Consider the following 11059-nt stretch of genomic DNA (forward strand, 5'->3'; position numbering starts at 1 on the left):
ACTTTCCCAAGGTCTCATGCTATGTATCAAACTCAATACAAAATTTAAGTGTTTCATGTACATGTGGTTTCTAATGTATCTGCCCCATTTTTTAAACTCAGCTGTTTCACATCACATGCTACTTACAAGTAGGAAATGATTGCAATATGGTTTTAAAAACATAATACAGAGGTATGTTCTGGTAATATTTCTATAGACTTCAAAAAAAATGGTGACAATTCACCAATTCCTTGCTGAAGACCTGTGCAAAGGCACACATGGTTTCCTTACCTGCACTAATCATGGTACCTGGTTAGCAAGAGTAAACTTTTTATGGCTAGTGAGAGAAGGAAGGGAAATTTCACAAATTCAAGAAAAAAAAGTAAAGCAAAATAGTTAAGATGAAAGAATGGACCTAGTAAATAAAACATAGGATACCCTTTAAAGAAAATTATTTAAACTTAAAAATTATAAATTTTTGTAACTATAAGTTTCTAAAAAAAATAATATAGCAATTTTTAGCATTGTGCCTACCCAGTTCTTAGGACAACAAAGAAAGGTTACTTCTCATATTCTTTGAAGAATATGTCCGTGAATTTTAGGCCCTTTTAGTCAAGAAATATCTCAGGTAATCCTGTTTAGCAATGTTTCATTAGGTAGAGAACATTGCAGTATATTTTGGATATAATCCAAATCTACAATGGGGTGATATAGGTGAGAAGCTTGATATAACTTGAAAAGACCTAGACTCAGATTCCAGTCCAGATTCTGCGAGCCCTGAGCTCCTACATTTCTACTGTCCCTCTGGAGTAATGGCCTTAATCACCAAAAAAGGGTTGAGCCTGAAGATTCTATAGTTCCTTCCTTTTCCAGGATTATATCAAAGCATCTGATTTAGGCAGTTCATATTCCAAATGTGCCTTTAAAATTACAATTCATGTGTCTGACTCAACTAGAATAATAAAGAGTACAGTCATTAACACATGTATTTAATCAAAAAACTATTTACTCTTATTTTCCATTTTATTCTACTAGCCAGCTATTTCCTTAAATAGACTAAAACCAATCTGTTGTTTAAAAAGTCATATAGACACAGATTAGATGAGGTGAAGATGGTTTTAGTAAGTCAATGTCTAAATAAGAATCAACAATACTCTGTTCCCTCCTAACATTGCTGGCTTAGTAACGTGACTTTATTTTGACTACATTATAAAGCAAGGAATATGGTAGTTTTGATTAAATTGTCATTATAAGCCAGTTTTCTATATTAGTATTGTATAATGTGTGTTCAATAAAGGAAATTAGTATACATGAAAACAACTATCTCTATTCTAGAGCTAATAGTAGAATAGATTTAACTTATTTTTTAAGCACCTTCTAAATTGTTAATAAGATTTGCTGATAACACCCTGAACAGTAGCAGTCAGTCCCCCAAGGCTAATTTTAAACGTCTGCTTTCATCATTAAAGTTATTGTTCATTTCTTCTTAAAATGGGAATAATACAGCACTCAGCTATTCCAGAAATAGATCTATCACTCCTAAATAATTACTAGTCAGAGCATTATATTACAGATAAAGAAAATTTATACTCAATAATTCAGCAAATAGACATATCCCAGTTTTAAGATAAATCGCAAAAACAGACCCTGCCATAGACTAAATTCTGCCTGTTCTCCCCATCCCTTCACCACCACAAAATTCTTAGATTGAAGCCCTGACTCCCAGTGTGACTTCATTTGTAGCTTCGACTGTTACTGAAGTACTTAGAGATAATGGAGGTGATAGGGTGAAGCTCTGATCAGACAGGCTTTGTGTCCTTATAAAAAGAGAAAGTGAGACCAGAGCTTTCTTCCTCTTCTCTTCACTCCAATGACCAAGGAAGGACCACGTGAGAACACAGCAAAAAGACAGCCCTCTACAAGCCAGGAAGAGAACCCTCACCTGCAACTGAATTGGCCGGTCCCTTGATCTTGGACTACCAGCCTCCAGAACTGTAAGAAATACATTTTGTTCTTTAAAGCATACAGCCTGTGGTATTTTGTTTTGGCAGCCCATGTGGGCTAATACAAATGCTATGATGGGAGAAGAAAATCAATATTAAGATAGGAAAAGAGAAGATGAATAATCCATTAAGTAAAAGATGAATGTGGCTTTTAGTGTCTTCTTGCAGTTATTATTTGCTTGTTTCTTTGTTTTGCAGAAGTGGAGATTCCCAATATGGACTGTGAAATAAAGAAAACATTCAAAAAAGGGCAGAAAGCTAGTGTGTACATGACATACAATTCTTGACAAGCTCTTTCTGTGCTTTTCAGGAAACCAACCTGAGCTTCCAACTACCCGATTAGCAGATAGGCTTACGCCTCTTCTATCAGCCATGACACCTATCCATATTTTCTTGACCTGTCTAGAATTACTATCTAGGTCTCACCGACTACCCTGAAGGACCCGTTGAAGGGGCTAAAAATACTATAAATTTACAGATCTCATGAGATTGGTAAAGATAGCAAAAGTAGGTCCACATGAACACTACTGTTGTTTGAGATCTGATGTCAGACTCATTTTTATCTTCCCAAGTGGGAGTACAGTTAAAATATTCTATTAAAAAAATAGTGTTTGTTTCTTTTCATAAGAGACATAGCAGACAAAATAGCTGGGTGAGAGCTAAAGGAGTCATTGTAGAATCACAGAGATAGATTAAGTAACAAATATATGCTGTGAATAACATTTCTGGAACACAAACTATGCAATGTGTACTCTGGGGAACTCAAAGAGGTGGAATCTGACCCTGCATATGGTGTAAGGTGATCTTATGAAACAACACAGCACAAAATCAATCAACTCATATTTACTCAACCCTAACTATGCTCAAAGCATCATACTTGGTTCTATGGTGCATATTCAGTTTTTCTAGATTTAGGGAACTAATTGGAGAGAGTCTGCACACACATACAAATAGATGATTTGCAATAGAAAATAACAATAATTTACTAGAAAGTTGTTTAACTTACATGAAGACAATAATTCTTAACCTCATAGCATTTTGGGTAATCAGGAGTGAGGATTAAATGAAAAGTAAAATACTTAAAGGCTCCAGATAAACTTGAGTTTGATTCCCTGCATTTCTTCTTATGAGATTACCTTAGACAGCTGATTTACCTTTTATTAAGCCTCAGTATCTTCATTTGTAAGAAGAGGTGATAGTAGCTTCTTATGATTGTTGAGAGGATTAAAGAAGAAGATTTGTATATAAGTATCTAACACAGTACCTGACATGTAGTAAGTTCTTAATAAATATTAGTTAATCCATTATATGCATTTAAATACCCAGCACAAGAACTGGTTTGTATAATCGTAACAGATGATATTTTTCATTCTTTTTTTCTAAGTGTCAAAATAAGAGGATCATTAACAAGAAATAACATATACAATAAATATGTAATTAGAAATAAATGAACAAAAAAACAGTGAAGGAATGGGACTATAGGTTTATCTAATCTGAGCTACAAACAGACATAACCAAAAGCAAAAAGTATTAGAAGATTACTGCCCAAAGCCAAATAACTCTTTGCCTTCAGATCTTTGCATGGGCTATTCCCGCCACTTGGATCTTTTGTCCCCCAGGTAACTCCCTCATCTTCTTCAAGCCTTTGCTCAAAACTCAACTTCTCAATGATGATTACCTTATTTTAAACTGTCACCTACCTCCTATAACTACCTCTTCCAGCACTACTCATTACATAAATCCCTGCAGGGTCTATGTAATCAAATCCATTAGGAAATCCATTGGACGGTGACTTTAGAATAGGTCTTGCTACCACCACTGTTATTGCCAGGTCCAGATTACATCATGTGGTAGCTGAGTTACTGAAGTCATCTCTTGACTATTTTCCAGCCTCTCCCCCACCCTTTGTGCTCTATTCCTACATGGGCAGAGTGATTTTTTTAAATTGTGAGATTGCCTTTGTCTGTTCAGGCTGCTATTTAAAAAATCTTAAACTGGGTACATTTATAAATAATCAAAGCAATAGAAATTTGTTTCTCACAGTTCTGGAAGCTGGAAAGTCTAAGATTAAGACTCCAACAGATTGGATGTCTGCTTGTTCCTCACCAGTGGCACCTTCTCTGTGTCTCACATGGCAGAAGGAGAAGGCAGACCCCTTCAACTTCTTTTATAAGGGTACTACTTCTACTCATGAGACTGGAGCCCTCCTTAAAATACCCCACATCTTAATACCACCAAAATGGGGATTCAATTTCAACATGAATTTTGGAGGCACGCATTCAGATGACAACACAAATCATGCCATTCTCCTGATTAAAACCCAACCATAGCCCCCAATTTCACTTACAGTAAGAGCCTCTATCGTTACTATGTCCTACCAGGCACTCATGATGAGCTCCCTGCATCTTGCACCTCTTCTCTGCTAGTTCCTGACCTCATCTTCCATCAGTCTACCCCAGCTCCCTCTGCTCCAGTTACAGAGCATCCTTGCTGTTTGTTGAACATGCCAAATAGCTCTTTGCCTTAAGATCTTTGCATGGGCTGTTCCCTCTACTTTGATCTTTTGTCTCCCAGGTAACTCCCTCATCTTCTTTAAGACCTTGCTCAAAACTCAACTTCTCGATGATGATTACCTTATTTAAACTGTCACCTCCCTCCTATAACCAACCCCTCCAGCACTACTGATTTACTTGTCCTGTTCTACTTTTTTTCCCCATAGCACTTAGCACGTAGTGAACTTTCTCATTTATTATGGTTATGGTTTATTTGGCTTTCCTCCAGTAGAATATAACCTACACTTACAAAGATTTGTGTCTTTTTTGTTAATGATGTTTTTCATAGGACTAAAAGAGTATCTGGCAAATAGCAAGTATTCAAAAATTGCTGAATGAATAATCTAATATACTATGAAGATAATTAATATACTACTAAAAATCCTAATACACTAATAATTACTTATGAGTCTAATCTTCTAATATAGTACTAATCTAATATAGACAGGTAAGCATTTGAAGTGTCATGGGTTTCCATGGAAGACACACATCCCTTTGAGTTTGTTGACTGAGCATCAGTTCTGTAGGTAGGCTTCTCATGGGCCTGGTTAGAACAGTCAGAGGTATTGCCAGACATAAAACAATAAAAAAAGAAAGAATCTTACCAGCCTTCACTATGGAAATGACCAGCAAACCTATCTGGGGATGCAGTGGTTATAGCTTAATGATCAAACTGAGGCTGTGAATTGGACTTTTAGGTGGATGACTTAAATCAGGATCATCTAGCAAGTCTTTTAAAAAATAAATCCATTGGCCTGATAAATTATGTAATGGATTATTAATCTCTGAATATATCATTTCCAGAAACTGAGGGATGAATACACAGAGAAATACTGCATTTGTCATGCTCCCAAAAAAGCAGAGTTGATAAAGTCAACATATTCATCATCAAGTGTGTCTTTAAAAGAAGACCTTGGCTCTGACCCTGGGTGCTGTCAAGCCCCTGACACCAGATGAATTTCTTTCCTTCTGTACCTCCCCCAAGGCCCCCAGTCTGTATGGCATGCACATGCAGTCCCTTCATATGAAAGCAACAAAATTTCTCCCACTTCTTCCCCAGATACATTGTTTATCATTTTCAACTTATACCTAAAGTGTGGAATACATAGTTTCCTCTTACCAAGACAAGGTTCTGTTCTCAACAATTTGTTTCAGTGGTCCACAGGGAAGAATAGGTGTTTCTTCACATAACCAGATGTGAAATGTGGATTTTTCTTTAGCAATTTACTGACATATATTTTCTCTCTCTCTCCTCTTTTCTTTGCTTTTATATCTTTTAAATCTTGTAGGGTGACACAAAATTTTGTGAGAAAAATAAAGTGTCTAGAACTTTGCGATGAAATTTACTTGAGGATAAACTTTTTCTAAACTTTAATATACATTTTCATTTCAATAAAAAACTGAATTCCCTTTAGTTTTCTTCATTTAGAGGAATGAAGACATTTTTATTTAAATACAGGAAAGTTTTACATCTTCATTTAGAGGAATGAAGACATTTTTATTTAAATACAGGAAAGTTCTACATTTTCAACTATCTGCTGTAGTAAGTACTACGTGAATACCAATGGAGAGGGCTACTCTCTTAACAGTAGAAATCAGGTCTAGAAAAAAAAGTTTAAAAGAAACTTCCAAATTCCAAACAATAACAAAGCATATATTAATAAGTTCTCTATTAAAAGTTTCATGTTAATGTAAGGGGTAGCTTATTGAAAAGGACTCTCTATTAGTTTTGGTGGCTGACTATGAGAACTATCACCTTGTTTTGTTATTTCAGAATAATGTTGCCGCCATGTTCCCTTATATTAACAAAAATCTCTGGACTTTTTTCTGAGTCAAGGTCAAAGTTTGAAAGGAAAAGGGTTACTGCCTACTCCTTTAAGCAAAAACCACCTTTATAAGAACCTAAAGAGTCTCAAAAGCATCTCAATTTTTTTAAGAGATGGGATATAAATAATAAATGAACTCTGGAATCAAAAACATCAGGCAAGATGGCCTAGCTCTCTAATAGAACACCAGGCTCTGCACTGAGAGCTGGTGACAAGGAAGAGCCAAGAAGGCATTAATGGTTCCTCTTTACATCATTCAGGCTGGGCTGTGTGCCATGCCTCCATAGTGTCTTGACATGACATCAACCTCTATAGTACATAACTAAGTCACACAGGAAGGACACAGACACATAGCTTCATGTGGTTTCAGGGAGCCCTATACAGGACTCCAACTGACAATATATGTTTTCATTCATTGGTTTTTTTTTTAATCACTGAGCTCTGAGATATAGATAGGCATGCCAAGAAGAATGAACCTCCCACAACTTAAAAAATAAGTTTTTGTGCCTTACCTTGTTAAAGGGTATGCTCAGTAGCAATATTTTAAGAACCACAAGTGTTAGAGCCACCGAATCTTGAATTTGTTGAGATACTATGTGCTCTATAGATTTTTTTAACTTCTAACAGTCTCTGAAAAGGTCACCTTTTACTGACTCTAGAGTCAAGGAAAATGAAGCATTTCTTCCAGATTTGGTTTAGGGCAACTTCTTTTAATAAGAGGTGAAGTCAGTGAGGTTTCAATTTGACTTTCAGAGTAATTCAGATTAATTTATTTTTAAAGAGCACACATATTATTGCCATGCAGGGATTTGCACATTAGCCATTAGGTGTAGGATGAAAGAAAATGAGAATCAGTCCTGTTATCTCACTTTGGTATCTCCCACAATGCTTGCTTTCGTGAGTTAAACTCAGAGTTATTCACTGCACCCCATTAGTAGTATTCAGCAGAGAAACAGTCACTGTACTGTTCAGTTCATCGTTGATACAAACTTGGCTTTAGTTACAGAGAAGAAGATCCCCACTTAGGTATATGAAGGGACTGTGTCAGTCACCTAAAAAACTCAAAAGTGTTAAGCACAGCTTGAGGGAAACCTCCACCGTGGTGCTTAGGATCTGCAAGTCCTTAGAGGTGTTTCTATGCCAAGTTCAAGTCCACAAAACTCACACCACTTTCCACTTCTTTGAGTCCATTCACCTTTAGTTTTCAGCCATGCCCAAAGGTCTCAGGAAGAGGTATTTTTAACTCCACTTTCACCAAGAGGCTGATTTGGCTGGCTGGCAACCATTCCTATAACTCTTTCTGCCTCCACAATTTCTCTGACAGGAAATCCTACAACACTGCCTTGCTTTACCATGTAATTGTGTCCTATTCATGCGTGAACCTCCTCAGGGAGTCTGAGAGCCTGTCAAGTGTGAAGCCAGACCTCAGCTTATGTTGGTGGTTTTCCCCCTCCTTCCTTTCACCCCTCCCACGGTGCTTTACCCTGTGTCCATTTTGAGTAAATTGCTTTACTGAATAGGACTATCATCCTTTATAGGAAAAATATACTTTAAGACAAATTGGTTCTGTGACTCTTTATAAGTTTATATTTTACCCGCATAGGCAAATTTTTCAAAAAAGATCCCAACTGTAATAAACATTTCTCCCAAAAACTGATTAAAAACCAAACCTGAATGGACAATACTGTCTTATCAATGGACTGTGGAAAGTATAGTAGTGACACTTGTGAAATTAGCACATTCACAGGAATAATGTATTATTTTAGAATTGTACTAATTCACTTCCCACTTCTAATAATTTAGTGTTTATATCTCTCTCATTGAAAAAGGATTAATAAAATGTTTAATAAATAAAGACTAATTTTGAAAGAGCTTTGCTGACTCAATTCTATGTAAGAAGAGCATGTTGTAATCCCAGCTACTCAGGAGGTTGAGGCAGGAGAATTGCCTGAACCCAGGAGGCGGAGGTTGCGGTGAGCTGAGATTGCGCCATTGCACTCCAGCCTGGGGAAAAAGAGTGAAACTCTGTCTCAAAAAAAAAAAAAAAAAAAAAAAGAAGAGCATGTAAGAAAAGGGAATAATACAACATTTTATGAAATACCCTCTGAGACTCTTCCTCGTCAAAGAAACAATTTGTAAATAAATTGTCCTCACATTATAAACTCTTTGTCTTCATAGTCTGACATATGGGTGCCAAGCTTAGTGATTCATAGCATGGGAAGGCAAGTGTTGTAGCTGGATAGTCATAGTGACATGAAGGTTCTGCTGGTTTGGAAAGCAAGCATTTCATATTTTTGTCCCACAATTAAGCCAATGTTTTGCCCCAGGGACAAGAACATTTCCTCAATTATAAGAAAAAGCAAGAGAGTATGTCCATTCCATGTTCTTGAGAAGTCCTGGCTCAAGCCCATAAGGCTTGTCCTTGTCTACAAGGATGGAGATCAGTTTCAGTCTGTGGTCACACAGACTCTGGCAGACAGAGACTAACAGGATCTCCTAACAGTAAACCTGTTGCTGTCCAAGACAGAGCCCCAAGTTGCTAACAGGCTGTCAGGCTTAAAAAAGTAAGTTCACGGGATTGGATCCAAGATGGCTGGTTAGGAGGAACTCGGGATTGCACCACAAAGATATTCCTCTAGAAGAGCAACCGCAAGGCACATAATCGTCAGATTCACCAGGGTTGAAATGAAGGAGAAAATACTAAGGGCAGCCAGAGAGGAAGGCCAGGTTACCCACAAAGGGAAACCCATCAGACTCACAGCAGATCTCTCAGCAGAAACCCTACAGGCCAGAAGAGAGTGGGGGCCGATATTCAACATCCTTAAGGAAAAGAACTTTCAACCCAGAATTTCAAATCCAGCCAAACGAAGCTTCATAAGTGAAGGAAAAATAAAATCCTTTGTGAACAAGCAAGTACTCAGAGATTTCATCACCACCAGACTAGCTTTACAAGAGCTCCTGAAGGAGGCACTACACACAGAAAAGAACAACCAGTACCAGCCACTCCAAAAACACACGAAATGGTAAAGAGCAGCAACACAATGAAGAATCTGCATCAACCAAAGGGCAAAACAGCCAGCTAGCATCAAAATGACAGGATCAAATTCACACATAACAATATTAACCCTAAATGTAAATGGACTAAATGCCCCAATCAAAAGACACAGACTGGCAAATTGGATAAAAAGCCAAAACCCATCGGTGTGCTGTATCCAGGAAACCCATCTCACATGCAAGGATACACAAAGGCTCAAATTAAAGGGATAGAGGAAGATTTACCAAGCAAATGGAAAACAAAAAAAAGCAGGAGTTGCAATTCTCATAAAATATTCTCAATTGCATATTCATAGAATATGCAATTCTCTGATAAAATAGACTTTAAAGCAACAAAGATCAAAAGAGACAAAGAAGGACGTTACATAATGGTAAAAGGATCAATACAGCAAGAAGAGCTAACAATCCTAAATATATATGCACCTAATACAGGAGCACCCAGATACATAAGGCAAGTTCTTAAAGACTTACAAAGAGACTTAGACTCCCACACAATAATAGTGGGAGATCTCAACACACCATTGTCAATATTAGATAGATCAACGAGACAGAAAATTAACAAGGATATCCAGGACTTGAACTCAGACCTGGACCAAGCAAACCTAATAGACATTTACAGAACTCTCTACCCCAAATCCACAGAATATACATTCTTCTCAGCACCACATCACACCTACTCTAAAATTGACCACATAATTGGAAGTAAATCACTTCTCAGCAAATGCAAAAGAATGGAAACCATAACAAACAGTCTCTCAGACCACAGTGCAATCAAGTTAGAACTCAGAATTCAGAAACCAACCCAGAACCGCACAGCTTCATGGAAAATGAACAACTTTCACCTGAATGTTGACTGGATAAACCATGAAATGAAGGCAGAAATAAAGATGTTCTTTGAAACCAACAAGAACGAAGACACCACATACCAGAATCTCTGGGACACATTTAAAGCAGTCTCTAGAGGAAAATATATAGCAATAAGTGCCCACATCAGAAGAAAGGAGAGATCTAAAATTGACACCCTATCGTCAAAATTGAAAGAGCTAGAGGAGCAAGATCAAAAAAACTCAAAACCTAGCAGAAGACAAGAAATAACTAAGATCAAAGCAGAATTGAAGGAGATAGAGACACGAAAAACCCTTCAAATAATTAATAAATCCAGGAGCTGGTTTTTTGAAAAGATCAACAAAATAGACAGACCACTAGCCAGATTAATAAAAAAGAAAAGAGAGAATAACCAAATAGATGCAATAAAAAATGACAAAGGGGGTATCACCACAGATTGCACAGAAATTCAATCCATCATCAGAGATTATTACAAACAACTCTATGCACATAAACTAGAAAACCTGGAGGAAATGGATAAATTCCTGGACAGTTGCCTCCTCCCAAGTCTAGACCAGGAAGAGGTCAAAACCCTGAATAGACCAATAACAAGGTCTGAAGCTGAGGCAGCAATTAAGAGCCTATCACCCAAAAAAAGCCCAGGTCCAGATGGGTTCACAGACAAATTCTACCAGACATACAAAAAGGAACTGGTACCATTCCTACTGAAACTATTCCAAATAATCCAAAAAGAGGGAATCCTTCCCAAATCATTTTATGAGACCAACATCATCCTAATACCAAAACCCGGCAGAGACTC

This window comes from Aotus nancymaae, unplaced genomic scaffold, assembly GCF_030222135.1.
Source record: "Aotus nancymaae isolate 86718 unplaced genomic scaffold, 86718_ANA_hifiasm-v0.15.2.pri h1tg000006l, whole genome shotgun sequence".
Classification (NCBI taxonomy): Eukaryota; Metazoa; Chordata; class Mammalia; order Primates; family Aotidae; genus Aotus; species Aotus nancymaae.